The sequence below is a fragment of the Anser anser genome (assembly GCF_964211835.1).
Source record: "Anser anser genome assembly, chromosome: 4".
NCBI lineage: Eukaryota > Metazoa > Chordata > Aves > Anseriformes > Anatidae > Anser > Anser anser.
In genome coordinates, this window is record NC_139724.1 from 11674176 (window position 1) to 11693100 (window position 18925).

The 18925-nt window shown below is 38.6% G+C and overlaps 1 protein-coding gene across 6 annotated transcripts in view; it reads left to right on the top strand.

Moving 5' to 3' along the window:
• SNCA (synuclein alpha) overlaps window positions 1-18925 on the top strand; it is a 69623-nt gene that overhangs the window by 35729 nt on the left and 14969 nt on the right. For 3 of the 6 annotated variants that reach the window (XR_014584483.1, XR_014584485.1, XM_083836391.1), the window contains one exon: window positions 1-18925. This exon is cut by the window's left edge; it is cut by the window's right edge and continues 10899 nt beyond it. The exons of 2 other annotated variants lie outside the window; for them this stretch is intronic. The gene's annotated coding sequence lies outside the window, so the exon portion shown is untranslated. One more of the 6 variants, XR_014584484.1, reaches the window with a different exon arrangement.

The following is an 18925-nucleotide window of genomic DNA, read 5'->3' on the forward strand; positions in this document are numbered from 1 at the left end:
CCGGGGCATGAGTAATTGCTGGAACAGTTACCCTTCCTCCCCACCTTGGAAATTAGCATTAGGTGTTTTAGTCCTGTTGTTTATAAATGCATCAGTCAGAAGGATATAAGAAGAGCTATAAACATTGGTGTGGCATGGGCTCCCATCTTGAAGATGCAGGACACATGGAGCATGGTATTGCTCCACAGTATTCCCCCTTTGCCAGCAGGGATTCAAATTTGAGAAACTTTGACACTCAGAAGTACCAGTAGGCTATATGAAGGGTGCCATGTTTCTATGTGATACCCCTCAATTTGTCCAGTAGTCTTTTAAATGCATGTGACTCTCTTCAGCCACACTGTCCTACATAGGGGAGTACCACAGCTTAACTAAAATGCTCTGAGAGAAAGTACTTTTTGTCTGTTTGGTCGTGACACTGGTGATTTTATATTGTCTTTCAGTTTTCATCTATGAAGATAGCTGACCTATTATTCCCTATCATCCCTGTGCTGTTTATCATGTAAAGGTCACGTTGATCAAAAAAAAATCAAATCTGAGCTCTTTCAGTTGCTCTTCATGCTGATATATTTTTTGATGTTAACTGGGCTTCTGTTCTTATTTGTGCTCACTGAAAAATATTCACATTGTAATAAAATAGGAGAGAAGAGGAAAACCTACATTTTTCTCTAACTTAATCAATAGAAGTGTGTTTTGTTGTAATAGAAAGACTGAATAATCATAAAAAAATTGGGAAAAAAAAAAAAGGAAAACCAACCATCTCGGTCCTGGTAGAGATCTTTTTTCATACAGTACATTTTCCCATGCTTAGTTCAAATTTTTTTTTTTTTAAACAAAGATTTTTCAGCAGTTGCGTCCATAAATGGTGTATGAACAGACTTCAGTTTCCATGAATTTGCCCATTATTCAAAATTATTTGGCTGTTCCAGACTGTTGATTGCTCTGTCTTTGTTATTTTCAATTTGTTATTTGTACTATGCATTTGGCCACTGGTTATGCAGTAATGTTTCTGCTTTTGGATTGGCTGTCTTCCAAACTCACAAAGCCTTTCTGAAGAGACTGTGCAAATACTCTGGCAAATACATTACTGCATGTGTATTTGCAGTGGTTTTTCATATGTATGATAATAGAATGTAAATAAATGAAAGGTGAGCACAATTGAAACAGTTATAAGAATTGTATTTGTACAAGTGTTCTGGAATATTTTGTGATGGATTAGCGTTCTAACGCATTCTCCTGGATACTTTAAAGATGGATGTTGTAAGGACACTGTCTTCAAATTTCTCTTTTCTATAGAAATTCTTTTTTTTTTTTTAATCTTTAGTTATTCTATACTTTATTAAGGAAAAAATTGTAAGTGAAAGTACCACATAGTCCAAGATAAATTGTACACAACTACTATTATCTCAGGAATGCTCTAGTGCAAAAATTTGGAGATGTCCTTCACTAAAAAAAAATAAATACTTAACAGTGTATCTCCATATGGACATAATCATCACAGCTGATACTGGAAATCCTTGTAGGAAAGGGAATCTGCCATTGTGGGTATATATGGGCATTAGCTGGATGCTTCTTTTGTGGTGAAACTTACTCAGATAGTTAATTGTGCTGACCTTTAAACTGTTATTAGGTTTCAGACTTGACAGCCTGAAGCGAATTGGAGAGGTACCATCTCTGAGCTATAATTTGGATCTTAATGTTGTTTTGAACACACTTCTGTGGAACAGTTACACTTGGCTTATGTTGTCAAGGTTTCCTTCTAACAAGTGCTAGAAATAGTTTTTGTTTGTTTGTTTTAAGTGACTTGAACAAATACATGTCTTGAACAACACTCTTGAACAAATACAGATACAGCTGCTAGGGTGGATTATGCAGTTTTTGTTCTTGGGATTCTGTTTCTAGATGTTTGTGTTCCTGTTCTATTGCCAGTATTCAGAATTCCTTCCACTTCATTACCATTTCTAAATTTGTGAATACTATACTGTCTTTTCTGCCACAGATCACTATGAACATGTTTAAGAAGAACCCTTTAGTAACTGGTGAGGCACCTACTTTCAGACTGAAATAGTTATTTTTTAGTATTCTTTCTTTTCAGGCTTTCAGTTTTACTTGAAAAGACCTCGTTTTATCCAAATCAATTATTCTTTTAATTAAAATTTTGAGTTGCAACACTAAATGCTTCATTAAAATCTAAATATACAAATTCCTCCTTAATCCCCACATTTTGCATTTCTCTGCGAAAGAAGAAATCTTGTCAGACAAGATTTGCTCTTAACAGGTCTATGTGTTTTATTGCTCATGATTCTGCTTCCCTCCAGGCCTAGAATTTTCAGGTGTGCATAGTGGTGGCCTACATCTTTTACCCATGCAGTCAGCTGGAGATTTACTGTTCTCTTCTGTGAGAACAGCTTTAAGGCCTGAATGGAGTGGTTCTCAAATGCCTACCCTAGATGACTACTTATTTACCAGAGTATTTGCTGTCTGTGGTTGTCTATCGATATTCACTGATCCTTATTTTAGACCACCTGGTCTGGTCAAGTATTCGCTAGAAAATTTGGTAGGAGGGTAACTAGATTAAAAAAAAAAAAAAAAAAAAGAAACATTGCACTTCTTGTTGTCTTTTGGTTTGCTTTTGTTTGTTTATTTGTTTAGGGTTGTGGGTTTTCTAGGTTACAGAAGCTGTTTCCTGTTGTTTGCATCTCTGTAGGAAACATGGAACATTTGTTATTCTGTTACTCTTCAAAGGAAAAAATTAGTATAGGTACTAATCCTCATCTTGCAGTAAAATCAACTCCAGCTTCTCAAGATTTCATAAAGGTAATATAGGCAGGAAAGAGAACTGTTTCTTCTGACAGACTTGACTTACTCCTTAAGATTATTCACCTGTCTATGGTAAGTTCCCCCAGAAAAACAAATGAAAATAAGCTCCCCAAAACCTAGCACATAAGAGATAATGTAGGCTTGTCCTGGTTCTTTTACTCCTTTCTCTGAGATGACTGGAAGGAATATTGCTTTTGGATGTGATGTTTTTACTCTAATGTTATGAAAGAGGAGAAGCAGCGTTTGTTTGAAAAAGTGGAACAATAAACACATTTTAGCTTTTTATTGATGCAGTTCTCCTCTGTCTCCTGGTGTTGTACTGTGTGCAATGGGAGCCTATCCATGGCAGTGGAGAAATTAATTCAGTGAAGCTTTATTTGCAGATAACTGTACAGTTTTGAATATTTCCAGGTGAAAAGGAAACATATGTTGCTGGTTAGAAGGCCACAACTAATTATTTTGTTTCCTTCTAAGCAGCTATAAAATAAGTTATGTAATTTTTGAACTCAAAATTAAGATACCCTTCACAGGAATTGTTGAGTGACCCATAATTAGGTTTCTAAGTTTAAGGTGTCTAATATGTGATTAATTAAAAGTGCCCTAAAATAAGTATTTCGAATGTGCATCCCACTGGGCTTTTCAGTGTTACTAAGTCTGAACCACTCTAAAATGATCGCAGTCTTGGTCAAAATGTCCAACAACAAAAATTCCTCGAGTTGGTGATTAAAACCCCACACTCCACCCAAATGCATGCCATAAATAATTGACATACTCCTACCATGACAAAGTCAGTTGAGGAGAAAAAAGGCTCATGGTAAAACTCGTAAATGTCGTCTTTGTTAGCATGGTGCGTGTAGGAACCTCTTCTGAAAAGGATTCAGTACAATGTGAATAGACAAGTACAGTATGTTAAGACTCATGAAAAACATAATAAATCTCCGAATCTTGCATTATGCAGTATGTTGCTGGGAAAGCTATTTCTCACTGTTTAATTTGCAAGACACACCATTCCATAAACTACAATGCAGCCCTGAAATTAGTGCTCTTTTTAGGAAAAGGAAATTAAATAAGATCATGTGTTTCCCTCCTTTAAGCCCCTGAGAAAGATACCGTTTTTATGAAAACGAACATGGCACAGACAGAAAGCAGAAAAAAGAATTTTAAACCATAAGGTTTTGCTGAAGTCTGTACCTATAGTAGCTAAAGCAAAAGGAATGACCCCTATTTGGGAAGTCTGGGAATTGTATTGTTTGCTATTTTGGCTTAATAAATTTTCTGTACTGAGTGTTCAGCACCTCTTACGTTTCAATTAACTCATTCCCCCTTATAATATATTTTGATACATAATTCTGCAAGAAAGCTGTTCTATTACAGTTCTCTGATTTCTTTAAATGACCTGACAAATACCAAGGATTCTGACTGAAGGAAAGAATCAAAAGACAAGCTGAGAGTTAGAATGGGGATTACAGGAAAATGAAAATCATCTATGATGCACCATCAGATAACTTTTCTCTGAACATCCTAACAGGAGTTATGACTCCTGCCAGAAACTGACGGACTATTCACAGCATCACCAAAATCTGGGATTGCATGTTCTGTCAGCAAAATCCTGCTCTGAACAACATGATATTGGCATCGGCTACCTGGTGAAGCCTTGTCCTAGAGCTTCACTTTAGTGACATACCTACCAAATCTCCCAAGGAGGAGCTCACAAATGGCAAGTGATATGCTTAGCTACACTTTCAGGACTCAGATTCAATTCATTTACTTTAAGGGCACATTCCTAGGCAAACTCGTGAGCTTAAAATGCCAGGGATGCATTTTGAAGGGTTTTGAAATTTGGATCAGATGCTGCTGCAAGAAGAATGGTTCTGCTCTGTCATAAACTTCCTGTGACTGTGCATTGAATCACTGAGGATCTGATAAGCCCTCTTTCCCTACCTGTAAAGGGTGTAATATATCTATGCTTTATCTATATAGAACATAAGAGTTTGTGACACCGTTGTTTTAAGCAAGGTGAAGGCTTTTGCAGAGGTGAATATATCATCAGCATAGTGTAAAGCATTCAGAACATGAAAATGAATGGATGCGGTTGACATTGACATATAGACTTTAATTCTACTGCAAACCTGAAGCACTACTCTTCCCAAAAATTATTCCTGTGCAAGACAGGTTCATTCTGGATGTTTTGTTCTGTATATTCCGTTTGCTAGAAGGTGATTAAGTGAAGACAAAGTCCCCACAATAATGGAAGCTCATAAGTAACATGGCTGTTACCACAATGGTAGCATTAGGAAAAAAAAAAAATGGGTTTAGAAATGATTTTTGAGTAGTTGAGATATCTGTTTCTTCATTTAGTTCACACATTTCCCATCAGAAACTGCAGAGGAACAGAGCTATCACAAACAAGGACTTAATAGTTTCACCAAAGCTGCCATGAGACATTTCCTTTCATTACACCATGGAAGTTGGTTTAGTAATGACAGCTTTGCCGGTTTATTCCTTTTTCATACAGATTTTACACAGTAGGATCTTAAGGTACCGTCTCACTTGGTATTTGTGTATTTTGTCTGGAAGTGTTTCGTTTTGTTCTTTATTTTTATACAAAATTCTTAGATGCCAAATAACATAAATAGAGTTATTTTCTGTGTTTAAATAAATCATCCATGGTTTTATAGATTGTTTTATTCATCCTGCATTTTATAAGTAGGAAAGGAAAAATAAATCCACAGTACTGATCTGAATAAAGCTATAGAAATGTGAATGCCAGAATCAACATTTTCTAATAAAAAAAAAGGGGGGGTGGTGGAGCAGGTGCACGTTGGGGGTAGGAGAAAAGAAGTTTACTCTTCTCCATAATAAAAGTGTTGCTGAGAAATAGTGTATAGCATTCCTAATTATTCCCAGGCAAGAAGAGCTGGACACCTGGCTTGCCTTTGGCCTCAGGAAAGGCCACTATAAAGAGACATGCTTACATGGTTACTCTTGAAAACTATTTCCTCTACTTATCTTCACTGTCTGCCCACCTCTCCTCTACCTCCCAGAACCAAGGATGAAATTTCCCCATTAACTGCAGGGTAATTGAAGGCTTGGCAACATGGAAATAGATGGTGCCACTGTTGTTTTCTTTATATTCCTGACTCTGTCAACAGTTGCTGCAGTACTGCTTGCTGAAACGATGATGCTTTCCAACACCGCTGCAATTTTTGCTAACTACTTTCACCTCCACTTTTTGTGGGCATATGACTTAAGGATTTTTGTAGTGCTAAAGGGATCCACGTGATCTAGATAAGATGTGATGTCTGACAGCCTCACATTTTGCTTTTCATTGTAATTGCTAAGATTCCAACAGTATAAACCTAAGAGATGAATGACAGCTCTATTCTTGAAAATCTTGCAGCCACAAAGCAGGATGAAAAAAATGACTGGGCTTTTGTAAATAATGCCACTGACATGGGATCTAGGCCTTTTGCTTAATTCCAAGTACTTTGGCCTTATGTGTTTTTGACTGGGTAAAATATAAACTTGAAATTATGCCAATATAATAGATGCTTGGTTAATTCTTAGAAAGATACTGCAGTCTAGGAGTTCAGTGATTAGTTCAAAGACATCTTCTGAGCATGTGTTAGTGACCATTGCTATTGTAGTGGCTACAGATGTAGAGTATAATAGCTATTAAATTCTGCTCGGGTGGTCATTTGCTCTGATTTGTAGTAAACAAGAGGATGGCTTCCTGTATGTGTTAAATGTCTGCACTCCCCCAACACCTGTAATGGCAGTAGCAGTTGGAGGTCAACAAAGGAGATCAACCTGTGTTCTGTCCTATCCCTTCTAGTTCTTAAAATTAATGGCTTAAAAGTAAGCATAATTTAAATAATTTCTTCAGATAATCTGCCCTAACATCCAAGAAGGCATGATTTTCAGAGAGGACTAATTCATATTCCTTCAAAAATAGGTTCGTAAAAGCTGTCTTGTTTGAATACCCAAACACCATCCGAAAATTCTTCTAAAATAATTCCTTAAAGGCCAATGATAAATTATTGCCTTCTCCAGTAGAATTATATGTAGTAAAAAAACAGTAATGATGTAATTGCCTAATGTTTAGGCAATTCTGCTTTATGGCACACAGCTTCTATAGCAAAATGTTATATACCTGATAATATCTCAAAGCACTATCAAATTCAATCAATAATTTTTCATTTCCAGTATATATTTTCAGTATATATGCCTTTTGTCAATATTTTCTTACTCTGGTGTAACGTAACAGCTTCTGGGATTGGTACTGTAGGTTTGATTTGACATATGAAATAAATGTTTTAATATTAATTTTAATACTGCCGTTCTATCATTTTCTTCCTTTCCTACTGTGAAGAAACATGTCTCACTCCACAAGACACCTGGGAAATCTGTATGCACAAAATTTGGTAATAAAAATGACAAAAAAGTTGATACTTGGAAAATAGGCTGAGGCTTGCAGCTGTGCAACAGAAAAGCACAAAAATCATTAAGTAATTAATGAACTCAGTGGTTTTAAGTGTGGGGGAGGAATTACTTTGTTTTATTAAGGTTGGTGTCTCAGCAGTGAGCAAGAGAGGGAGGTAACTTTATAAGAAATGTTCAAATGTACTGAAATCCTGTTTTTCCTCCTGGCTCAGCTGGGGAAAAAACTTGTAACAGTTGTAAGGAAATTACTAAGTGCACTATTTCCTATTGGAAAATATAGAAATAAAAACATAAGCAACTCTGTGAATTGCCTCCCCAAAATCACACTGAAAGAAACATTTTAGCTCATGTAAAGGATGCATGCATGGGTTTATTCTTGGGTGTGCCTATGTAAACTTAAGCATGTGTATGTAAAATCCTGAGTAGGATCAGGACGTCAGGGTGCTGATGTTGAAAGCTCCTCAAACTCCCATGGACACTCTGGTGCTTTGTCTAGGCCACAGTCATGGGAAGCATGTTAACATCACGTTCTCTCAAGACTCCCTTGCACTATCCCAAGCTATCTGGGCTTGTGAATGTTTCTTCCTTCTCACATTTAGCATCAAAATAGCTTCTAAACTGAGGGAAAATACCCTGTTTTGTGACTGTGGTGTATACTGTTAGTGACACAGGCCTTCAGTGAGTCAGATTATTGGTCACAGAGCACAGCACTCTTCCAAAGATCATAGATTTGTCTGGGTTGCAAGGGACCTTAAAGATCATCCTGTTCCAACCACCCTGCCGTAGGCAGGGATGCCACCCACTAGGCCAGGTTTTCCAGGGCCTTGCCCAACCTGGTCTTGAACACCTCCAGGGATAGGGCATCCATAGCCTCTCTGGGTAACCTTTGCCAGTGCCTCACCAACACTGAGTGAAGAATTTCCTCCTAACCTCTAATATAAATCTCCCCTCTTTTAGTTTAAAGCCATTAAACATGTCTGTAACTCAGCATGGAGAGCACTAACTGGTTTTACATAGTTCAGCCTATACTGTCCAATTCAAAGAGATGAGCAGAATGACAGGGTTAAAGACTTTGGCGCTTACTGCAGGCCTAGGCCGGGGATGATGTTTTGGTTGACACTATCCAAGAGATGAAGATGGGGGAAGGCATGGGTGCCACCTGTATTTCTCAGGTGCCAGAGCAGCTCTTGGCTTGAGGTGCACTCTACACCAAAAGGAATCGAAATCTCTCCAGTCTTGTCCATTCTGCATCTGACTAAAAGCACGTGTGAGCAGCTCAGCTTGGGCTGCCCTCTCCTGCCTGACAGCCAAGGATGTGCTAAGACCTTGCTGGAGCACAGCGCCCAGAGCGCTCGTTGGCATTAGCAGGCAGTGCCTGTGACATACTTTCTGTTTAAGAATAGCAAAACTCTTCTTCACTTTGCATAAAAATAAAGATGGTGTGAGGCAGCTGAGTCACACGTATTCCTGATAGTGTAAAGTTGGCAGGAAAGGCAGAGCTTTCACTCCTCTCTCCCAGACACTAACCCAGCCTGTGCTTGGATGAGCAGGATGTGAGACCTGTGATTGATGAGTGGCTTTGCGCTTGAGCATTGTGGCTTCCAGAGGTAGGGTGTTCAACTGATTTCTCTGTCACAATCTAAACCAATATTAAAATGGGGTTAGAAATGGATTTTTCAAATATTCTGTGGTCGTAGTAAAAAATCAGATTTTTGAAAGCTGCGGTACCCTGAATCTTAAGTCTGGTTATTCCTTTGGTGCCCTGGTGGAAGCTGGGCTACTTTGAAAAATACTCCCTGGTGAACACTTATTATCATAACAAATCCCTGAGTCCAAATCTGTCTAAATAACTTGCTTTTAACTTGCTTTTCTGAGCTTCTGGCTTTACTTTTTGCACTAGTTTTCTCAGGCAGCAGGTGGACTGGAAATTTTAAATTAAAATGCAGTTGTGTAATTTTGATTATGGGAGCTGAGAGCATAAGAAAAACACCCGGTATCATGAGGAGGGTGACTAATGTTGGCAATATTGGTAATAATGGTACATATTAGGAGATAAAGCAGAACAGATTGTGTTTCATGATTTCTGAGTGCTTTGCTTATCTTAGTATCTGTAATATAGCCCTTTGAAGAATATTACCTGAAGTGTAACCTTCCCCTCCCCACAGAAAAAAGAAAAAAAAAAAAAAAAAGATTGTTTTCAAAGCAGAGACTGTTATGCTCAGTTATGGTCATATCTGATCATGTCACAGCATGACAGCATGACACCTTAAGCATCTCTTCATGCATGCAAATATTTGTTTGTACTTGGTGTTTGCACTTGGAAGGCACTGCTTTATATCAGCAGTGAGTGTTTTATTTTTAACTTTTCCCTCCAAAACTTTCTGAAGGAAACAGAAATTGAAAGTAAACACGGCGTGCTCCTGACTTCAAAGCCATGGTAGCCTCTGGGACCATTTGGCTTTGTAGTGGTGCAAAGCTCATCACTCCACACTTCAAATGGACCTCAAGAAGCAGTCTGTGAAACTGAGAGGTTGTCCAGGGAAGGGACTAGGAGCTGGTTCTTGCTGTGTAGTTCTTCCTGAAGAGGAGCAAGCATCAAAGCACAATTTTTTGCTTATGAACTGTACAGACTTTGAAATAGGCTCATTCTCAGCAGTCATGTTGCACTGGGACGAAAAAACTAACCACACATTTTAATAATTGACAGAAAAGAAAAAAAGTGTTGTTAGAGAAGCGCTGGTAGATCTATACAACCCAAATCTGGCAAAGGCAAGGTTAAATTGGTCACTGAATGTATGGAAAGCACGAACAAGTTCAGTGTGTCAATGAGAAGTTCTGATAGATGTCTGAGGAGCTGATTATATTTCTAGGGCAGAGAGGCACTGCTATAGCTCTGAGGAACTTCATCCCAAATGTCAACACAGCTTTTATAGCTAAAAAAAACAAACCAAAAAATTAGTATAAGGAAGTTTCTCAGAGCATGCCATACCAGTAAAGGAACAGTGTTATGGGAGTTGTTGCTGGCATGGCCACATAAGTAAAGACAGACTAGTTTTGTGATACCCATACATACGACTATTCCAGCAAAACTTCCCAGTGGAAATTCAGTCTAGGTTTTCTCTGTGGTGATTTCACTCTGAATTTTGGCAAGCTCAGCATCTAGAGTTAATTACTTTGTTAAACTCCTGTGTAGAAATACAACTTTTAATCTGCAAATGGTTGAATACGGGCTATTGAGCGGTGTCAGTTTGCCGTGACTAAAGCAAGGAAATGTATCGTGGAAAAATTGTTTAATTTCAACTGGAAAGCTCCTTTAGTATTTTGATAAGTACACCAGTGTGTTAAGAGTACTTAAACACCTAATGGGTAGTTTACTGACATTTTAAGACTGAGGGTTAGTTAAAACGTAGAATCTAAGTGGCAGAGCAGAAACAGTAATGTCCCCTGAATTAAGAGTGTTGAGGAGTATTGCATATTTGGTCAATACTGCATTTTTTATTCTTTATCAGTACTGCTTACCAAATACTATTTGGTCAATACTGCATTTTTTCTTCCTTATCTTCCTTAGTTTTCAGCTACCAGACCTGCATGTTGGAGGAGTTGTCCTGCAAGACATCAGGCAGTGATATTCAGGTTGCCAGGATAGGCGCTCCTCTCAGGACATGGAGGAGAGAAGCCCAGTCACTTCCAAGGGTCTTGCCCCTTGGGCCAGGACATCTTCTTGTGTAATGGCATGGGACCAGGACCATTCATTGTATCAGTCAGTGTTGTAGTTTTCACTGTTCTCATGGAGTGAGAACTGGCCTTAGAGGACAGCAGTTACCCAAACTGAAGAGCGGACTGGGACTGGGACTGAGGGGCCACCCACCAAAAGAGACGTGACTTTGAGGGGCAGGCAACAAATAGATGCTGGATTTGTGGTCTGCAGTCCTAAAAAAAAAAAAATGCAGAAGGGAAAACAAAATGTATTTTAGGCAGAAAAACAAACCCCCTTGAGAAGTGAGTCCAGCAGATGGGCTGGGAGTTTTGTCAACTGTGGGCAGCCTCTCTCTGTGATGAGCTCAGGTCTGAGGCTACCGTCTGACAGTGAGGTGTATCATCTGTATGCAACACTAGTAAAAGTAGGTTGTTTTCTGTGCTCAGACGCCTCTGTGCCAGAAAGGTATTTATTTAGGCAGACAAGAGGAAGAACGAACGCTTCCTTTGGGAAAGCTGCAGGTGCTTGTTCTCTAGAAGGAAACTGAGCAGTGTTTCAAAGATGCAAGTGTTAGGGAATTGCCCATTTAGCCTAATACGTCCAATCTTAATTCTGTTTTTGTGGCTTGATTCCAGTAGCCACATTCTGGAGACAGGCATTCCCCTTTCCTTTGCAGAGGGAGCCATACCTTTGACTTGGCTGAAGCAAACTGCTTGAGCTGAAGTTAACTAAACTCTGTGAGAGCTAGTGCCCATAAAGATGCAAACAAGCTTCTTCACTTATGTCCACATTACTTTGTCAATATACATGTAATTTTATACTCAGAAGGTCATTTATTTCCATCTGCCAAGCTTGCCACACCACTGGGAAATATTCCTGAAATTAAACTTTGCTAGTTGCTCGTTGCAGAGTGACAAGTGAGTTACTGGTTGGTGTTGTAAAACTTTCAGATAAAGCTGCAAACATTCTGGCTTGACTGCATGAAGGAAGCAAAAGTGTTGAGTATTAGCTAAGGCCAAAAATATCTGAGAATATCTTGGTGGGGTCAAGACAAATTTTCTGCAGTACTTTAGACCAGATGTTCAATGACATCTATATTTTTCTGCCCCACGGTTATGAAATCTACATCCCTCCCAAACAGATACACCTAGTTATAGACTTTTTTTTTCCTCTGAATTTATGCACTGAAACTTCTAAGACAAACACTGGGACTGTAAGCACTCAGTTTAATAATTTGGAGGTCGAAATTTCTCATCATTTTTTAAAAAATAAAAATACAACCATTGTTTTAAGTAAGATTTTAAACTGTCTCGTTGAAAAGCAGTTATGATGGAATGACACGAGAAGATAAAATTAAGGAAAGGTTACTATGCCACACCAGCCAAAACCTAAAATGCAAATAACAGTTTCAGCCATGGTTACTGAGAAGGGAGATATGAGATTTCCACATTATTATTATCTTTGTTTCACAGAGTAAAGCCAAGAAAGTGATGAACAGTTGAAGTTATGAGCCCTCACAGATGGACAGAATGAGCATATTTCCTCTCCTAGGATCACTGTCATCATTGTACTTTTACATGATACAAGTTACTTTTCCTTCAACATTGTAGAGATTCATCAGCTTTAAAATACTAAGAAAATACTTCCTGTTCTGTCATGAACTTCTATGATACCTGTATGATTGACCAGACCTTCTCTGAAAATGTATCAGTGCTCCAGTTAACTAAACCTTACATCCAACTGTTCAGTTAGGACTATGTAAAAACTTACCTGAAAGGATTTTGTAGCCTTAACGAATTTTGCATTTAGAGTTGCAATGATTTGGGGTACATACAGTCTTGATAGGTAAGCAGTGATTGATCACGGTAGATAAACAGTGGTCAAGTCAGTGCAAGTGCCCTGATATACACCTGCTGACTGTGTGTTTCTCAGTACCTAGAAAATACATATTTTAAGAACTCTGTATGTCAAGTTGTTGTACAGCCTTGATGTATCACTTAAATACCTATAAAATTTCTTGTGCTACTGTGTGTTCTTGGCTCAAATCTGTACATCAGATGGTGCATTGATCAGTGTAGGAAGTTAGAAGGGAGAATTATTCTGTTAGTCTCAGTGATAAAGCCTCTCGGGATGTTGAAATGACTGACAGTAGTTTTGAAGTTTCAGCAGAAAACAAATTGATGGCCTAACTCATGGGTGGACATAAATTTGCATCAGTTATATGTATGTTTTGCTAACACTGCACTTTGCCCTAGTGTTTATTTCTGTGAAACCTGTTTGAGTCTACAGTATGATGCCAAGTTATTTTATCATTAGCAGTAATAAAAAGAAGACATTTTTCAAATGGAATAAAATGAAGTTGTTTCAGAAATAATTAAGAAACAGTTATTTGTAATTGAAAGAGATGTAAAGAAGCTGTGAATCTAATCTAGTCTAATATGATCTATCTGTCTGCTGTGGAGAAAGATCATATTACATGTGTGACTTCTCTTCATAGTAGCATTTGTATTTCTCCTTTATGGATGATTGCCAGCACCAGACTAAGGCTTGGAAGACTACAGCTATACCAGGCAGAAGGAAGCAGTGGAGGAGCTGGCATGGTGTCACAGTGACCCCGGAGGCTCTGGTTTGGAATTGACAGTATCTGACTCCATAGGCTGTGTCCTGGCTGCTGCCAGAGCCATCTCCACTTCCCTTGTGAAACTGAGATTGCTGCAGACCGTGTGGGCTGGCTTTCTTCCCCCTGTTTTCCAACAGCCTGAAACTAAGAGTAGTCTGCCTACTGCAAGGGAGAGACCTTAGCCTTGTAAGCCTTGTTTCTAGAAACCCTTAGGTCTATGTAAACCACATTTTTAACTTGCTTATGGGGGTGATGTTTGCTATCTTGCTTATCCTACTCATTAACAGAAAGAAAAAAATGTCTCTTCAAAGCAGCTGCCCAGTTTCTTTCACAGTTGTGGTAGCATCATGATAATTGTGGGAGAAGGGTGCAAGAGTCCATTAAAAGTAAACACTCCTCCCCCCATCTTGCAATGTTTTTCTGTTCCTTTCTCATTCACATAAAACATACAATGCCTCTTGCAGTATATTTGGATGGAGATTTTTTTCTTTCTCATCCATTTACAGTACAGTGAATTTATTATTTACGCTAGGTTTTTCACACTGTTGAACAAGCTATAGTCAGTTACATTTCTCCAAGAAGCTTAGGCTAGGCAGTGATTCATGCTAATTCTCTGCACAATCATGTCACCAGAGGTGAATGGCCTGGCCATTCACCCAATTTAACAATCACATTCTGAAAGCAGTATTTTGGCTGATAACAAATATCCAGGAATGTACCCAGTAGTGGAATGGAAAAAAGGACTATGACCAAAAGGTGGTGGGGTTTTGTTTATTTGTTTTGTTTTGTTTTGTGAACTTACGTAGTCGTTGCTGAAGTACTATTCTGAAGTACTTTGAGGTACCCAAATCTTCCCTGTGTGTGTAAGACTCAAACATGAATTACTCATTTAGTAGGGATTCCAACAGGCTTTGAGCGAACTGTGAAACCCAGCATGCTTAAGGTGATTAAAGAAGTGTCTGAACTGGTGCTCTGCAATGTAGATGAGTTGTTAACCTGGCAGGCACATAGCAAGCAGGGGAAAGCACTTGTGTGGGCAGGTGAAGGATCCACCTCTCCTTACCTTGCTAGAAGGAGAGGCTGAGCAACGGGGTGGGTTCGGTCACAGTCCCCCCAGGTGTTAATTTCAGCTCATTGGTTAAAGAGACAGATATCCTAATAGTGATTGATTAATATTATGATGAAACACAATCACATCCACTTCAATGGGATTAACACGTTTAAGTGCTTTAGTGTATCGGTGCCAGCAGGACCAGCAACCTACATCTTTGAAGAGGTAGCATTAATTCTGCATTCAATGAGCATGTCTCCAGCCACTATTTGCAAAGCACTTAGTTTTGAACAGAGACACAACAATTAAAATGTATTTCATGGAAGCCCCAAGATGCACACGTTCTCTGCATACAGATTGCATAGTTTATGGGGTTCACAACCCCATATTCTGCCTGTTTATATTAACTTTGTCTTCTCTTTTCATTTAAGTTGAAAAGAAACATTGATTTTTAAATTGAGGATTTTATGGATTTATTTTGTGCTGGAAAAAAAGCAGAAACAGTAATACATGGTATTCATGTGAAGGAATATTACATTTAGAAGCACTTAAACACTTGCAGAAGGAAAAAAAAAAATCCTCTCTTCCCGACTGCTAAATATTTAACAGATTGTTGAACGATCAAAGTCCCTTTTACAATTTTAAAATAACATGATAAAAATGAGTTTAAATTCTCTAACATTTGCATTTGTGACAGCAAGAATATGAAAAGCAATGTCAAATGCTTGAAGTCCTCCCACTTACGCAGTGATCACTGAGTCATTGTACTGATACAAGCCAATTTAGAACACTTTACCTCTGCTATAAACGTTGGGTCTAACTCAATTGGGAAATGGGAGTATCACCCACACAACACACAGCTCTGGAGCATTTTTCTTTTGCCCGAGGTAATCAGCAGCAGTATAAAAAACAACTTCAGTGATCAAGGCTTTCTGTTTCTGCAATTGGAGGAATATTGTCTTGAAATCCTGTTCTGAAAGACTTTGACTTGTATAAATCTTGTTTCCAAAGTGCCTTGGAACATGTCTTAGGAACACACTTTATTTGAGTGCTGCCCCTTTATGTGTGAATCTTTAAGCTTCTATTGTATAGAGGATGCAGCAGAAAAGCGCTCTTATCACTGATTTAATTATGGAATTACAGATGGATGGATAAATGCTGAGCCTGTCTGTCTCACTGGATAAAAGTGACAGGCATCAGATTTCAAAGAAATCATAGCTTATATTAAGCGGTATGATTTTTGGCACATGAAATACTTCAGGTTTCTTCAGTGAGTTCTTGATTTACTATGGAGTTATTTTGGCATTAAACCTGCATAAAATCTTTCACTCTCATGGAAGCTCACTATTTGCTTAAGTATATGCTTAAAAGTCTTTTGCTAAATCAGGGCTTATATGAACTTAAATGAGTAAAAATAATTCAAGTTCAAGTAGATCAGCTTTTAAGCTTTAACTGCCAACGTTATTTTAGGCTTCACTTACCAGAATGCTAAAATACAATATACATTTGTTGTCATTGTTGCGAAGAGTACACTGAATAATAAAACAACCTCAGCTCCCTCAACCACTCCTCTTAAGATTTTTTTCTCTAGACCCTTCACCAGCTTTGTTGCCCTTCTCCGGACACACTTCAGCAATTCAATATCCTTGTGGTGAGGGGCCCAAAACTGAATTTGGTGTTCTAGGTGCAGCCCCACCAGAGGCAAGTACAGGGGGACAATCACTTCCCTGGTCCTGTTGGCCCCACTATTTCTGATGCAGGCCAAGATGCCATTCATCATTATTTTCAGTGGTATGGTTTCTTGTTGAATCTGCTTGTTGAAAAACATTTTTTTTATGAAATAGTAAACATATCAACTAGCTTCGTGCTAAACCTCTGCAAAAATTACCATACTTTATTGACAGCTGTTGAAGTATCTCCGTGAGGGGAGAGCTCAAACATTTTTCATAGACAACTGGAACAAAATAGAGATGAATAATTTGGAATTCATGATTAAAAGATGATATAACGTACTGCCAAATGTTATTTAGTTTTTTCGTTCATGGCAAACTACATTTACTTTTAGCTTTGTATTCCACCTAATTATTTTCTAACTTGGCTCATTTTTAAAATGGCATTTGTGCATAAATTGACCAGCTGGGCATCTAACTGATGATATAGCTTGAGCATTTGCAAACGCTTCAGCATCCAGCTGTGGTAATCATGCAAGTGCATTGTTCATGTTGAGTTCTGCATGAGTGATTCTCAAGATCTGGCTCTTGTTCATATCTAAATGCTCACCAAAAAGAGTGTGCATAGAGGAGTGTCTCTATAAGTGGTAGCAGATAGGTTCTTGTGTTGTTTTCAAACTGCAAGGAGCCATGTCAGAAACACACCAACTTTTTCTGAAGCATGGACCAGTCCAGGCAGCCTTTTTGTATCATCCTCAGTGCTGAAAATCTCTGTAAAGCTGTAAAATACGAAAGAGCTCTGTGACAGTGAGAACCTAAATGCTGAAAATGTTGTATTGCTCTGGGCAGCATATCAATGTTGATTGCAGGAACTGCAAATGTGAATTGTAGGAGAAAGAACCGTAGCAACTATAATTTGCTGCTTGTGAACTGTATGTTCTTTCAGCTCCTCCTTGGTGTTTTAACTGAATCCCTTCATTAAAACGGAGTAAACTTTGATAATTATTCTCATTGGCATGACATACATAAAATTGTTCTTTCTCTACTTCAACTGAACTTCTGTAAATAACTGGTAAATGACTTACAATTTGAAGAAAAGTAGTCTGGTTTATTTTTTTTTTCTATATATGAATAGTCAAAAGTTGAGGGTAAAATGAGTGCAATTGCTATGCTAGTAATATTTCATTCAGAATTTCCAGACATAAATGTTTGTTTGTTTATTTTCTGTTTTTCTGGATGTAGTGGTCAGAATGAATACTTCACCTCAACTGCTTTTTGAATATTACCTGTACGGTGAATATGCACAATTTTTTCCTCTCGTATGCTTAAATATTAGTGGGGCAGTGCCTCTAACATAGTTAGAGTCCTCTCTCTCAAGCCATAAAGTCATCTGTGAAGAAGAGGGTATTTCGCTTTTGTTATGCTCCTTGTGGCTGTGGTACTAACTCATACTTGTGAATTGTGGCAGTTTATGGTGATCATTTTGCTGTGTCACAACACTGTGACTCCAGTTCCTTCCCAGTGCAGACAGCAGACCTCTGCCTAACAGGCAAAATTTTGGTGAACTACTGTGGTTAATAATAAAGAAGGACCAGAGGGAAAAAAACAATTCTGACAACTGATTTTCCATGTTTGTTTGTTTGTTTGTTGGTAGGTTTTTTTGTTTGTTTGTTTGTTTGTTTGTTTGTTTTGATCCCTTAAGAGCAGGTCTGCATTTTAAATTCAAATGGTTTGACAGTTTATCAATAGAAGACTCTTTGCGGTAAAAATGGTGCAGTAACAATTCCCCTATGAAGCTACATCTGTGGCTGAGGAGATCATCAGCCCACGTTAGTTAAGGTGTCTTTCCTGCTTTATACCCCACCGGGTCTTGGCCTCCTTTTCCTGTAGCAGCCCAATGACTGCCTCTCTGACCTACTTGACTCCACTCCAAACACCAAGCAGCCACATCCTTACTATAGCAAGAGGTACCTTACATGTGACTCTGAAACAAGCAACGGAAATACAGCGCAGTGGATACTCAACAGATCAGCAAACTGTTTTGTATGAACAGAAACAGGTTGTTTAGTCCAGGGAAAAGGAGACTGAAAGGAGTCAGGATAATGGTCTGTCCTGTATCAGACAGCTGCTATAGAGAGAAAGGGGATTGTGCCCAGTGGGAATAGGACTAGAAATACTAACACTAAATGGCTGTGAAGGAGATTGAGGTTGGGCACCAGTTAAGACACTAATGCTAACAGCAATTAAGTGCAGGAATAGACTGCCTGGCCACGCTGTGGAACTTTTGTCACAGGAGGCTTTTAAGTCAGCTTTTCCCAAACATCTGCTGGGAATGATTTAGGGAAAGCTGAACCTGCCTAAAGCAGAGACTTAGGTGACTCAAGGCCCTTCCAAACTTGCACTCTGGTGATTTTCTATATATGAAGAAGTAGTAAAGATTTGTGTGGTATGTATCACTTTCAGAACAGCAGATGTCTGAAAACAGGGTCATAATTTTGCCTTGAACTCCATTCTCACACAGTCTAGAGGACAGGAGACTTCAGTCTGATTTTTCCTTCTAAGCCAAAAGGAAAAGCAATGGTAACAGTACCAAATTCCAGGGAGGAGGGAAAGAAACCACAGATACT